This window comes from Aotus nancymaae, unplaced genomic scaffold (assembly GCF_030222135.1).
Source record: "Aotus nancymaae isolate 86718 unplaced genomic scaffold, 86718_ANA_hifiasm-v0.15.2.pri h1tg000059l, whole genome shotgun sequence".
NCBI classification, from domain to species: Eukaryota; Metazoa; Chordata; class Mammalia; order Primates; family Aotidae; genus Aotus; species Aotus nancymaae.
In genome coordinates, this window is record NW_026988473.1 from 53770003 (window position 1) to 53784723 (window position 14721).

General features: G+C 38.3%; 1 pseudogene; it reads left to right on the forward strand.

The window, feature by feature from the left end:
• The first annotated feature begins 11464 nt into the window (after positions 1–11464).
• On the forward strand, positions 11465–12405 carry LOC105720019 (olfactory receptor 56A1-like; annotated as a pseudogene).
• Positions 12406–14721: the final 2316 nt, after the last annotated feature.

Consider the following 14721-nt stretch of genomic DNA (forward strand, 5'->3'; position numbering starts at 1 on the left):
TATTTGTGAACAGTTTTTCCATTCTTTGTTTTGCTCCTGATTCCAACATTTTCCTACTCCTTTGTCAGAGAGACTCAAGGACAGGAGAAATGGATGACAGCTCTGGATGGGTCATCTTTCCTGATGTTGTCCAATGATAGACCATGCAACATTCTCTGAAATTGCAATGGAAAGTCCCACCCTCTGCTTGATTTTAGGTTTAGAGTGTCTTCCAAACCTCTAAGTTTGTGCTGGCAGCCCCAGATCATTGAAATCCTGCGTATTAACAGGGTTTTTGCCTAACAGCTGAGAAGACCACAACGTGAGAAAATACCTTTCACTGTAATATAGGTGTTATTTATTTTTTTAAAAAAACACATGGGGTAGGTAGTATAATATATCATAGGAATAATAAAATAGGATTTTTATTTTATTATTATTATTATTTATAATTTATTTATTTGTAATTTTAAATTTATTTATATGTTTGCTTTGGGTAAAGAGGAAATAAGACCAAGTACTGAGTATATATGTATATACTTACTACATATGTGTGTGTGTGTGTGTGTGTGTGTGTGTGTGTGTGTATATGGTATTAATAATTACATGGAATGAAAGCAGCCATGTAATTATTAGCATCCAATAACCATAAAATGTGCTAGATTTTGGTTTTGGCAAACATAGATTTAAGAGATAAATAAATAAATAAGTAGTCATGCCACTAAAAAATGAGTTTCAGTCTCTCCTTCTGAAATAGTAGATATAGAGTGATGTCAATTAGATCTTTCATTTCTGTTCATAGGAACTGGGTAAGAACTTATAAGAGGACTGTCGCTATTGGTGTATTGCATACTGTCTGTTAGATGTAGCCCTAAGATCTGGCTTGACTCTTTTTTGTTCCTAAAAGGTAACACATTTTGTTTAGTCCTGGAAGAGGTGAAGTCATTGCTATTTTGAGGTAAGATGCTCAGGTGATGAGAATATCTTATCTTGGGATTTTATATTGGTAGCAGTGGTGGAATTAGGTAATTAGGTCTTTCTACTTTCTCCTTTCTTTGTAAATTTTACTCTCAGTAAAATACTTTCCTGTTTGAGAAACAAAGTATTATACTTTTAATTTGGTTGGTGCATATGAATGAATTAGGAAGTGAACTGTTCTCATTGCAAGAGGAATTACACATTCTCATCAGCTTAACTCCAGGTGTGGGACTTAGACTTACCAGGTTTGGTAAGGTATTCTAGAGAAACTCAGGCTATGGTGTGTCATATGTATTGGAATAAACTTTCTTGACCCTAGAGAGTCTAAACTTTGTTTTGGTAGGCTATAACAAGTAGTTTGTTGCTCTTTCTTTGCATTTATATTACTTGCTGATGCTTGCAAAGTGGATATGATGGTGGGATCTGAGGCAGCTTTCTTGGATTACAGGATAGAAATGTGAGTTGAAGATGGCAGAGCAATGATATGGACAAGCTGTGTTCCTGACACTGTCTGGGCCGCCAACCCTGACTTTAATCTGAGACAGAAATAAACTTGTGTTATAAATAAGCTACTATATTTTTGGTAATCCTCATTGCAACAGACCAACTTATGGCCTAAAATGTAAAAGTTTTCCATCTCAGATTTTCCAAGTAGGATGTGTATTCTTCTGTCTGAAGTATATCTTTTAGAATTTCCTTTTGTAAGGGTTTGCTGTTTCTGTGTGTTTAAAAATCTTTTTCTCTCATTTAAAGTTACTATCAGAAACTTGTTTATCTTATTTTTAATTATATTTTGTTTTCTACTGTGTCTGTAGTCTACTCTATTTCGTTCCTAACATTGTTTATATGTGCTTTCTGTTTGCTTTGATCACCTATGCTAGACATTTGCAAATATTGTGAAAACATTTCAACATTTACGTGGTACAGCCATTCAGCTAAATGCTAGTGCTAACTCTTTCGATTAACCTTTTTTTGAGATGGAGTTCACTCTTGTCACCCAGGCTGGAGTGCAATGGCACGATCTTGGCTCACCGCAACCTCCTTCTCCCGGGTTCAAGCTATTCTCCTGCCTCAGCCTCCCAAGTATCTGGAATTACAGGCGTGTACCACCATGCCTGGCTAATTTTGTATTTTTAGTAGAGATGGGGTTTCTCCATGTTGGTCAGGCTGGTCTTGAACTCCTGACCTCATATGATCCACTTACCTCGGCCTCCCAAAGTGCTGGGATTACAGGCGTGAGCCACCGCGCCAGACCTGGATTAACCTTTTCTTATCTTTTATGATGATTTAGATTCCTTTACTTTTCTGCCACCTGAAAATGAATAAATTGGGACATTTCTAAAATATTATTACACTTATAAATGACTTTCTTGTATTTACTCTTTTCTTTAAGGGATGAGTTTTTTTTTTTTTTTTTTGCTTGTTTAGCCTAGTCCTTTCTTCACATGATGATACTTTTTCTCAATTATTTGTAAATTCTTACTCTTATTTGTTCATAGATGAGAATTAAATAGTTGTGTCGTTGCTGTGAGTTTTTTCAGATCCTGTGAAGGTCACTGCTCTTGCGCCCCAATTGTAGGACTTTGTAGGTCACTGTACAGGGATTTACTAACAGACAGACTACCCCTCAGGTTGTCAAGAGGAAAATGAAAGATGAATTGGATTCCCTCATCTTTTGATGAAGTAGAGAAGCCTTTATATCTGCAATCAGAGACAATCTGGTATAGTTTGCTAACCTGTGGAGCTGCCTCTCTATACCTTTTATCTGTTTCTGACTTGGAGAACCAAAGTCACCTTGCAATTGCGTCTGATTACATCTGCTCCACTGCAATCACAGGGTTTAGAGATACAAAGCCACGTTTTTCATTTTATAGGGAGCCAAGTTTCATGCTAGACTGACTCAATTGCTCTAGTAGTAAAATAATAGTAAACTAATCAATGCAATAATTAATTGCTTTCAATTGCTGTTATCATTTTATTGATTTTAAACTTTGAATATCCCTTGGATCTCTTAAATTTTTAATTTTTTAAAAATAGATTCAGGGGTTACACATACAGGTTTGATACAGGGATATATTGTGAAATGATGAGGTTTGCACCCTGAATCTCTTAATGAGAACATTTTCCAGTCCTTCATCAAGCTTTAACTTTTCCAATTCCTCTTCCCCTAATAATTCCTACTCTCCACATATACATACCTACAGATGTTTTGCAGGTTTCTGCATTCCAGTTTTTCTATAAATCCAATCTAGTCTAATTTATGAATTCCAAAAATTTCTCAAAGTATATGATGCAATCCAACTATATTTGCTCATGTTCTAGTATTGTTACTGCATTATTTTTATATTTCTTTAGCAATTTAATGGGTACATTGGGAGACAGAGGACGTAAACTGTGTTTGCAGTCCAACATCTTGAATTGGAATGATCACAATTATAATTAAATTTGTGATATTATTTGTGCTGTGTATATTTTTTATGCTAGATTGTAGGCTTCGGGGAAGCAGGATTCTTATGTCTTCCATGTACTTCTCATTACCAAGTGCCTGTCATTTTTCAACATAATATGCACCCTCAATAATTATTTGTGATGAGAAATATTTAATCAGTGAATACACAAAATTGATACTGCTACAGTGAGTACTCATTTTTTCCTTTTAATAACTTTTAGTGTTATTTTCTGTGTAGGACTAGGGGAACAGATCTCCTGTTATAGAATTAGTTCCTTTTCTACCTTGAAGAGATGGTGTACCTTTTTGAGAGGAAGAAGCTCAGGAGTGCTGTTGGAGATTAAAAGTGCAGATTTCTCACTATCCCATTTACACTCTTGGCAGTAGCAAATGACCGCAAGGAATTAAAGAGGACTCAAATCATAACAGAATCCAGTAACTTCCGCATACAGGACTGTCTGGTTATTCATGGCTGGAAAATACAATTGGGACCAGGAGACGAAGAAGAGAACCTCACTTCCCTTCCCTTAATTCTAGATCTTAAGATTTCTTCCTACTCCCTTCACCCACCCACGAGGAGATTTGATCTGGAAAATTAGGCTTCAAGTACAATTTGCCAGCCATCTGCATGGAGGACTATAGGACCCCATAAACAGAGCCCCTACCAAAACATAAGAGGCAAAAGAGAGAATGGCTGTCCTCTAGGTTTCTCTCCCTGGAAAAGTAAATTATAGGCTTTTTTTCAGGTGAGGTTATGGCATTTGAGTATAAAGCAAAATAATCCACTGCCATCCTTACATAGCCATGAGGCAGGCAGTGAAACAGACAGGTAGAGCAATGGTAGAGTTTCATATCATTGCAGCGATTGTTTCCAAGGATCTCTTCAAATATATTAGTGATACTTCTTCCTATATGGAAAAGCAAGCAAAGAAGGGGAGAAGAGGAGAGGAAAGAGAAATATTCACTCCCATGTTTCTCCTTGTGGTGAGAAGAAAAGTCTTCCTCTGTGGAAGTGTAAAGGGGAGGAAATGAGATTCTCCCCTAACTGGCAGAATGTGGGCTCTTTCTCATCCTTTGGGTGAGGGAACTTAGAGCCTGTTGATAATGTCACATGGGGACTTGGAAAGCCACAAGAAGGGGACAGGGCATTTTTGTGTGTGTTTGCTCATAAATTATATCTCAACAAATTCCAAAAGGAGTAAAGTGTTACTGAATATATTATATTACTAAAGCAGAATTAAATTGAACAACAATAACAACAAGATGGCATGAAAAGCCCTAAACATTTGTAAACTAAACAAAATTTACGTAAATAATCTACAGATCAAATAATAAATCACAGGGAAAGTTAGAAAATATTTCAAACTTATTGATAATGACATATAGCAAAAGTTGCATAATGCAGCTAAAGAGAAAACAGAAGAAAATTTATAAATTTAAATTCTTATGTTAGAAAAGAATAAAGATTTAAAATTAACTACCTAAGTTGATAACTTAATAATTTAGAAGAGGAACAATAAATTAAGCCCAAGGTAAACAAGAGTAGGGAATTAATAAAGACAAGAACAAAATAAATAGAAAAGAGAAAGAATAGATAAAATCAACAAATCTTTAATTTGATTTTTGGGAAGGATTAATAAAATTAATAAAGCCTTAGTACGACCTATGAAGAAAAAAGAGAAACACAAAGAATCAAAATGATGATTTAAAAAGGAGTTACTACTACAGATCATATTAGACATCAAAATGATAGTAAAAGAAATGTTACAAATAACTTTAAGCCAATAAAAACAGTAATTTTCTTATGAGATTTTAGGACTCACATGTGACGTGAATTCCAACCACTTGTGATTACGAATTCTTAAGGAGTAGTCTCTCCTCTCCTCCCCTCCTCTTTCCTCTTCTGTCCTCTCCCTTCCTCTCCCTTTCTCTCTCCTTCCTTTATAACTTCCTTCCCTTTTCCTTGTTTCCTCTCCCTCCTCCCCTCCCTCTCTCTCTTATTCTCTAATCTAGCACCAAATCTAAGTCAACCGGTATCCCTGTTATATTCCTTTTCTGGAATTCCTCTATTTTTACCCACTAAGAATGTCTTCTTTCTCAGGTCGTGGCCTTAAGGGGCACTCTGATAGGAACTCCTAGCAGTCTCAGGCTCCAGGCTTTCAATCTTATTTCTAGTCAATGTTATCTGAAAAACTCAGTCTGAGCTCTCTCAGTATAGTGTATACTGGGTTATCCACATATTTGGTGATCATGTGGAAAACCTACTTGCAGCAGATACTGGGTCACCAGAGGATTCAGAAGAGAAAATTTTCTCATGCTTATATTGGCTCCCATGAAAAAAGAAGAAAAAGTCTGGGAACTGTGGTACTGGATGCATGAATATTTAAAATCCTATATTCCTCCTGGAAGGCCCTTTTATAGTCTCGGCAATCCCATTGGCATTGCATGCAAGGGATCCCATGTGCTCTGTGGCTGAGAACTTCATGCAAGTGTGCCCAGAAAAGCATTCTAGGGATTTGAGAGGGAAAGAAGGGTTCTGGGATAGCATTTTGCGTTTAATATGACACAGGGCACCCAGGTCCTTGAGGCTCAGGGCAAGAGCTGGTGAGAAAATGTGCCTTCTTCCAACATGTTCCAGTGTTAACGGGAGAGATAAGCTTCCTCTGATTATTAGACATGATTTATAGCATCAGAAACAGACTCTCCTGTGCTTTTCTCCTAACGGCCCTACTTTTTTCCTCTTTCCCTTAAAGGTCAGTCATATATTTGGAAGCCTTCTCTTAGTTAAAACATCTACACTTTCCTGAATGTTTCTCATAATGAGTTGTTAATGTCTTCTTTATCCTGGGCACTTTTCTAGGTGATACAGTTTTAAAATTGGTCTTTAAATCAAAGTGCATTGCATTGGACACAATATTCTAAGCATGGTTGAACAAGGGCAAAACAAAATAGAAGTTATCATTTTACTCTGATCACTGTGACCTTCTTTTAGTACAGTATTCCTTTCTAATATTTCTCATTAACATATTATATCAAAATTTGACTATATTCTTGCCTATGCCTCCACCTGACAGTACATCCAGGTATCTGACCACTTTTTCTCTACTCCTATTTCTTTTTGTATCCCTTCTCTTATCCTTTATATTATGCATGATCTTCTTAGCAAAATCTGTGTAGCAGAGGATGAACTTAACGAGAACAATTCTTCACGATGTGAGGAAGGAATGAGGACTTGAAGAGGATGGATCAGAGTCTGGGAACTGTTAAGCATGATTGTAGATGGGGACTACACATAAGAGGCAGAAAAAAGAACAAGTCAAAGAAAGGATCTTTCAGAGACAGTAGACTAAGGAAAAGAGAATGAACAGATGGTAAGAAATAAGGATATTGCAGGGTGAAGGGATATTGTCTGCAGTGAAGGACTGCAAGATCTCTAAGGTATTCTTTGTCATAAAGAAGGTAGTTTGGGCTGGGCGCGGTGACTCACGCCTATAATCCCAGCACTTTGGGAGGCCGAGGCAGGTGGATCACGAGGTCAAGAGATCGAGACCATCCTGGTCAACATGGTGAAACCCGTCTCTACTAAAAATACAAAAAAATTTGCTGGGCATGGTGGTACATTCCTGTAGTCCCAACTACTCAGGAGGCTGAGGCAGGAGAATTGCTTGAACCCTGGAGGCAGAGGTTGTAGTGAGCTGAGACCATGTCAATGCACTCCAACCTGGGCAACAGAGTGAGATTTTGTCTCAAAAAAAAAAAAAAAAAAGAATTATTGAGTGCTAAGTATTGTAAACACATCATGGGATAAAAAGTTGGAAAATACATTACATGTACTTTTACTAAAGTAGTGAATTATAGTGGGGGAATGAGATGAGAGAGGCCAGTGATGTGTTTTATACAGTATTAAGTAGTAATAGTAGTTCTTTCCCCAAGGGCTGGTCCTTTAACTATCTTTCTTTTTATCATTTATATTTTTCTTTCTACAGTCTCTATCCCCTTAATTATATTCAAATTTCTTTTATTTAAAAAAATCAACGCAATCCGCTTTTTAACATAGGCACTTCTACCTGTGTTTTCAGTTTTCCCTTCACGTGAAGCTGTTTGCTGAGTCGAAGAATCTCTGACAAGGTGATCAGTCCTCCCTGTGTTTGCTCAGTCCAGTCCTGCTGGCTCCCTGTCCTCCCACATTCTATTTCTCTCTTCACATGAAACTGTTTGCTAGGATCACCAATGATTACCTAGTTGCCAAATGCAATGGATAATCTCTTTCTCACATAGCTAAAATTCTTCATGTGAGCATGTCTGTCTATTCCATTTGATTTTCAATTATATCTCTGTTCATTCCTTTTCAGTCTCTTTGCAATCTCTTTACCTCTTCTGGTCCTAAGCTTAAGGGAGGTGTTTCTTAAGATTTCATTATCATGTTTTATTTTAAATTTACATTTTCCCCTTAAGTAATTTATTCAGTCCTATAGTTTGAACTATACAAGATGTGCTGATGATTTCCAATTCTCTACCTTTGAGCTTTCACATGAAATCAAACTGCTTTCTACAACATTTAATGTCAAATATATTTTGATAGTTTACAGATTCAATAAGCTGAACATATGAAATTGGATCCATAATTTCTACCTCTGCAACATACACCAAATCTTTTCAAAACCTATTTTTTGTTTTGTGAAACTTGCTTATCATTTCAGTCAGAATGGACAGTGCAGTTTTAGAATCCTACCCTCTCTTCTTCTATACAAATAGTTAGTCTAATCACTGTCTGTCATTATATTTATACCTCTAAGATATGCCCCTTTCCCTCATCCCCAGAGTCATCTGAGAGCCATTTATTCACACATTGATTATTTCTCAATTAGACTACTGAAGCCAACAGTCCTTTGTCCCCTTTTAGATGTCCTTTGCCTCTTTTGGACCTGTAAGTTTAGAGATTTAGTATATTTCCCCCCAAAATAAAATCATGGTTTTTATGCTAAATGGGGATGGGTGACAGATAAAGAAAATAGTGGAGGAGAGATCCAAGATGGCTGATGATTAGCAGCTCGGGCACGTACCTCCCAGTGAAAGCGCAAAGAACGAGAGGACGCCACACTTTCAGACGAATATTAGTTGCTCACGGACCACGAGATTCCCAGTGGAGGAGCTCCACGGGTCGCCAGGGCGACTCTTGTGGCCGGCGTGGCGGTTTTGCTGGTGCCTTAGCACGCCAGTTCTTGGTGCAGAGTCCGGATATTCCCGGGTAGAAAAGCACCATCAATCTTAACACCGCTCTTTTGGCCGGCTCAGTGGATTGCTCAGATTTCGGCGCAGGGAATCAAGAAGTTGGACGTCAGAGACCCAGTTAGAAAGTCGGTAATTATAAAGACGACAGACGGACAAATATATAATGAAGGGAAGAAACCAGCGTAAAAAGGTAGAGAATACTCAAAATCAGAATGCCTCTCCCTCTACAGGGGATTGCAATTCCTCATCAGTAACGGAACAAGGCTTAATAGATTACACCGGTATTCCAATAACAGAAGCAGGTTTCCAAACGTGGGTGATAAGAAACTTCTGTGAATTAAAAGAACTTATTCTAACCCAATGCAAAGAAACTAAGAACCTTGAAAAAAGGTTTAACGAAATGTTAATGAGAATGGACAATTTAGAGAAGAATATAAGTGAATTGATGGAGCTGAAAAACACAACACGAGAACTTCGCGAAGCATGCACAAGTTTAAACAGTCGAATTGATCAAGCGGAAGGAAGGATATCAGAAGTCGAGGACCAGCTCAGTGAAATGAAACGAGAAGACAAGAATGCGGAAAAAAGGATGAAAAGGAATGAGCAAAGTCTCCAGGAAATATGGGACTATGTGAAAAGACCTAATTTACGTTTGATAGGTGTACCTGAATGTGATGAAGAGAATGAATCCAAGTTGGAAAATACTCTTCAGGATATCATTCAGGAAAATTTTCCCAACCTGGCAAGGCAGGGTAATATTCAACTCCAGGTAATACAGAGAACACCACAAAGATATTCTTCAAGAAGACCAACCCCAAGGCACATAATTGCCAGATTTATTAGGGTTGAAATGAAGGAGAAAATACTAAGGGCAGCTAGAGAGAAAGTTCAGGTTACCCATAAAGGGAAACCTATCAGACTTACAGCAGATCTCTCAGCAGAAACCCTACAAGCCAGAAAAGAGTGGGGACCAATATTTAACATCCTTAAAGAAAAGAACTTTCAACCCAGAATTTCCTATCCAGCCAAACTAAGCTTTATGTGCGAAGGAAAAATTAAATCTTTTGCGAACAAACAAGTACTTAGAGAGTTCACCACCACCAGGCCTGCTTTACAAGAGTTTCTGAAAGAAGCACTATACATATAAAGGAACAACCAATATCAGCCTTTCCAAAAATATATCAAAAAGCAAAGAACTTTAACACAATAAAAAATTCACATCAACTAATGGGCAAAACAGCCAGCTAGCATCAAATGCTGGTATTAAACTTACATATATTTTAATTGGATAAAAAGCCAAAACCCATCGGTATGCTGCATCCGGGCCCATCTTACATGAAACAATACACAAAGACTCAGAGAGAAGGAGGAAGATTTACCAATTGAACAGAGAGTAAAAATAAACTAATAAACAAAAAGCAGCAGATGCAATTCTCACCTCTGATAAAGTAGACTTTAAAGCAACAAAGATCAAAAGAGGCGAGGAATGACATTACATAATGGCAAAAGGATCAATGCAACAAGAAGAGCTAACGATTCTATAGATCAACGAGATAGAAAATTAACAAGGATATTCAGAACTTGAACTCAGACCCGGAACAAGTAAACTTAATAAATATTTATAGTACTCTCCACTTCAAATACACAAAACATACATTACCACCTCACACCTATTCCAAAGGTGACTATATAATTGGAAGTAAATCACTCCTCAGTAATCGCATAGCATTTTATAGGTTTAAATTAAATATTGGTTGGCTGTTTGTTTGTTATCTTCTTCCCTTACTCCTTCCTGATTACATCATTAAGTATAATTATCAGTATAAAAGAGGTTTTCAATACCCATTACTAAATTGCATTCTAGCCTGGGCAAGAAAGCAATACTCCCATTCTCTCTCCCTCTTTCTTTTCCTTCTCCCTCCTCCCCATTCTCTCTCTCTCTTTCTCTTCCTTTTTTCTCCTTCCTATTCTCTCTCTCTCTTTCTCTAAAAAAAAAAAAAAAAAAAGAAAATAGGATATGAGAGACTTGGACATTTTGAGTATTTATGGGAAGGATTTAGGAGAAATTGAATACATAGGGAATGGGCAGGATGATTCATAAGTCAAGGTTCCTAAGGTCAAGGTAAATAGCATTCAAATCTGAGGTCAAGGATTGCTATTCAGAGGAGGGCTAGATCTTTGATTCTATCAATGCAATGAAGAGATCAAGGAAGTAGATGTTGATGGGTTTATGAATCTAACATGGGAAGTAGAGGACTTGTGTCTGATGTTTCTACTGTCTCTATAAAGTGGTTAGAGAGGTTATCTGAGAGAGGAGATTTTGTATTTGAAAAGAAATTTGAAAATTTGAAAAATTGCTTGAAATGGGTTGAGGAATGAATTAAACAGAGAAGGTTATTGTCATGAATATGTAATATGTATATTAAGTACTCATTTGAGGTTGGTGGTTATACATTTTAATGAGAACAGCCTGCCTTTGAGCCTAACTTGGTATAGGAACATTGAATTGTACCCATGCAGCTTGGATTAAATATCTCCAGGATGAGTTGTGTCAGCAGTACAGTAAGTCAGAATGACAGGGGTTTGGGTGATTCTCTTTTATATTTAATCAATTTTTAACTTTATTTTCTTTTACTTTATAATAGGATTGGGAGTATATCATAAATTTTTCCATTTTTCATCTATATCTCTCATCAGTATCTCATTAATTTTCTGGATGAGAAAGTGTTGGCAAATATTTTGACAACTTTGTTATCTATTGACCTAATTCCTGTGCCTTATCATACCCAAATCCAGGTGAAATTTTCTCAACTGAGAATTTATTTCATGGCATTACCCAGCAACGACTCCACTACTCCAGTCTCTGAATTCCTCCTCATCCTCTTACCCAACTTCCAGAGTTGGTAGCACTGGCTGTCCCTGCCCCTCAGCCTCCTCTTCCTCCTGGCCATGGGGGCCAACACCACCCTCCTGATCACCATCCAGCTGGAGGCCTCTCTGCACCAGCCCCTGTACTACCTGCTCAGCCTCCTCTCCCTGCTGGACATCGTGCTCTGCCTCACTGTCATCCCCAAGGTCCTGGCCATCTTTTGGTTTGGCCTCAGGTTGATAAGCTTCCCTGCCTGCTTCCTGCAGATGTTCATCATGAACAGCTTCCTCCCCATGGAGTCCTGCACATTCATGGTCATGGCCTATGACCGTTATGTGGCCGTCTGCCACCCACTGCGGTACCCATCCATCATCACTAATCAATTTGTGGCCAAAGCTAGTGTCTTCATCGTGGTGCGGAATGCCCTTTTTACTGCACCCATTCCTATCCTTACTTCCCTGCTCCATTATTGTGGGAAAAATGTCATTGAGAACTGCATCTGTGCCAACCTGTCTGTGTCCAGGCTCTCCTGTGATAATTTCACCCTTAACAGAATCTACCAATTTGTGGCTGGTTGGACCTTGCTGGGCTCGGATTTCATCCTCATCTTTCTCTCCTACACCTTCATTCTAAGAGCTGTACTTAGATTTAAAGCAGAGGGGGCAGCAGTGAAGGCCCTGAGAACTTGTGGATCTCACTTCATCCTCATCCTTTTCCTCAGCACCTGTTGGTGGTGGTGTTGACAAATGAGGCCAGAAAGAAGGTCCCCATGGACATTCTGATCCTCTTTAATGTCCTCCATTACCTTAGTCCTCCTGCATTAAGCCCTATTGCATGTGGGTTTCAAACTAAAGAGTTAAAGCAGGAATTTCAGAAGTTGCTGCAGAGGGGCCTTTGAAAACACGGAAGGGACTCTATAGAAACACCTGTTGCTGTTTCTATTTCAGGAGCTGTTATTCCAGACAATAAACTAATGCTTAGATACTGAATTTTTCCTACCTGCTTTTCTCTCTCCAGTATCAGGAATTAGTGAAGGTTCCTTAGTACCTCACAAAAGTTCATTAGCCTAGATCATCTAACTAACATTTTCAGAGAGTTAATTTTGTGTTTAGATGTTTACATATTTGACAATCTCATCCTCACAAAAATTCTGCAGGGTAGGATTATTATTCCACTTTATATATCAGAAAACACAAATTTAGGGAGAAATACTGACAAAGGTCACATCGGATGAGTGGTGGAGTGTCAATTCCTCAGACACTATTGAAGCCCCAGCTCTGCTCTGTAGGCCAGGATCTCTGTATCATTTTTATGATTTTGTTACTGTCAATAGGTCTTCTCTAATCACCCTCCACCTTCAGAGTCAAAAAAAACCAAACAGAGGAACAGAACCCAGAGATGTTGCCACAGTCTTTTTTCTGACTGTTTGGGCTTCTGTCACAAAAAGATACTAATCATAGTACCAGCTTATGCCCAGTGGAAGCCTCACAAACCTTGAAATTCTTTATGAGAAAACCAGGACACTGAAGATTCAACCGGCAGAGGTAGAAATTAGAAGACTAGCAGTGTGGGAAGTGGTCAAACTGACTGTAGTGATTTGGGGGCATTCTGTGTACTCGAAACCATACCCTATATGCTTTGGAGCTCAAGAGTCTGGAGTGTGGGTAATGTATGTATGGCATATTGTTAAACTTCTGGATGTCACAATCTGGTGAAAATGGGTGAGAAAGCAACATTATTGTAGATGGTAGGCAATGAGGTCATTATTTACATGGGTAATAGGGAATTGAGGGTTCAGGCTCATTTAAGAACCTTACCCAAATGTCAGAGATAATTCTTTTTTTTTTTTGGAGACGGAGTTTTGCTCTTGTTACCAGGCTGGAGTGCAATGGCATGATCTCGGCTCTCCGCAACCTCTGCCTCACGGGTTCAGGCAATTCTCCTGTCTCAGCCTCCTGAGTAGCTAGGATTACAGGCACGCGCCACCATACCTGGCTAATTTTTTGTATTTTTAGTAGAGACGGGCTTTCACCATGTTGACCAGGGTGGTCTCGATCTCTTGACCTCATGATCCACCTGCCTCGGCCTCCCAAAGTGCTGGGATTACAGGCGTGAGCCACCGCGCCCGGCCCCAGAGATAATTCTTACTTGCAAAATTTCATAGGTTGAAAGCAAGAGCCACTATATTAAGAGGTCCTTATGAGAACCTCTTAATATCATTTACTCACTAGAACACTGGTTCTGGTGAGTAGATCCCAAAATTATTAAATTAAAAGCATTTAAATGCAGGCTGGGCATGGTGGCTCAGGCCTGTTAATCCCAGCACTTTGAGAGACTGAGGCAGGTGGATCACATGAGGTCAGGAGTTCCAGACCATCCTGGCCAACATGGTGAAATCCTGTCTCTACTAAAAATACAAAAATTAGCTGGGTGCAGTGGTGCACACCTGTAGTCCCAACTACTCAGAAGCTGAGGTAGGAGAATTGCTTGAACCTGGGAAGCAGAAGTTGCAATGAGCCAAAATTGCACTGCTGCACTCCAGTCTGGGTGGCAGAGCAAGACTCCATCTCAAAAAAACAAAAAAGGAAAGAAAGAAAGAAAAAGAAAGAAGGAAAGAAAGGAAGAAAGAAAGAAAGAAGAAATGTAGAGGGTACTAATTCCTTGTTTTCATCAAATATGATTTTCTTTGTCCTATCAAATATCTTTTGAATTGCAAATTGCAAATATGGAATAAATAGGGATACGTGCCATATGGCATTAGAGTATAACAAGATCTTGGTACATGGTGGAAAGTAGGGGAGTTGCTTGATTCCTTTAATTGTGAAAGGAATGAAAAAACAGTTATAAAGTATTTTAAAGAAATTTATTTAAAGAATGAGCAGAACTTGGTTATCAGTTGGATGTCTGGAGTAGATGAGAGGAAGAGAAAGATGATTGCATTTTCAAGCTTGTATGCTGACACTTCTGTGGGTTTTGTCAGCTTCACTCTTTGGTTATTCAAGAAATATTGGCATAAGCTTCCCTTTTTCATGGGTGAGGACAGATATTGGGCTCTCCAGAACCAAAGTCAGAGAAAATTCTTATTTGCAAAATTTCATACAGTGGAAGTAAGGGCCAGTATAATTTAATCTCTTGTCTTTATCAAACGTGATCTTCTTTGTCCTATGAAATAATCTTTTGAGTGTCAAATTGCAAATATTAGATGAACTAAAGC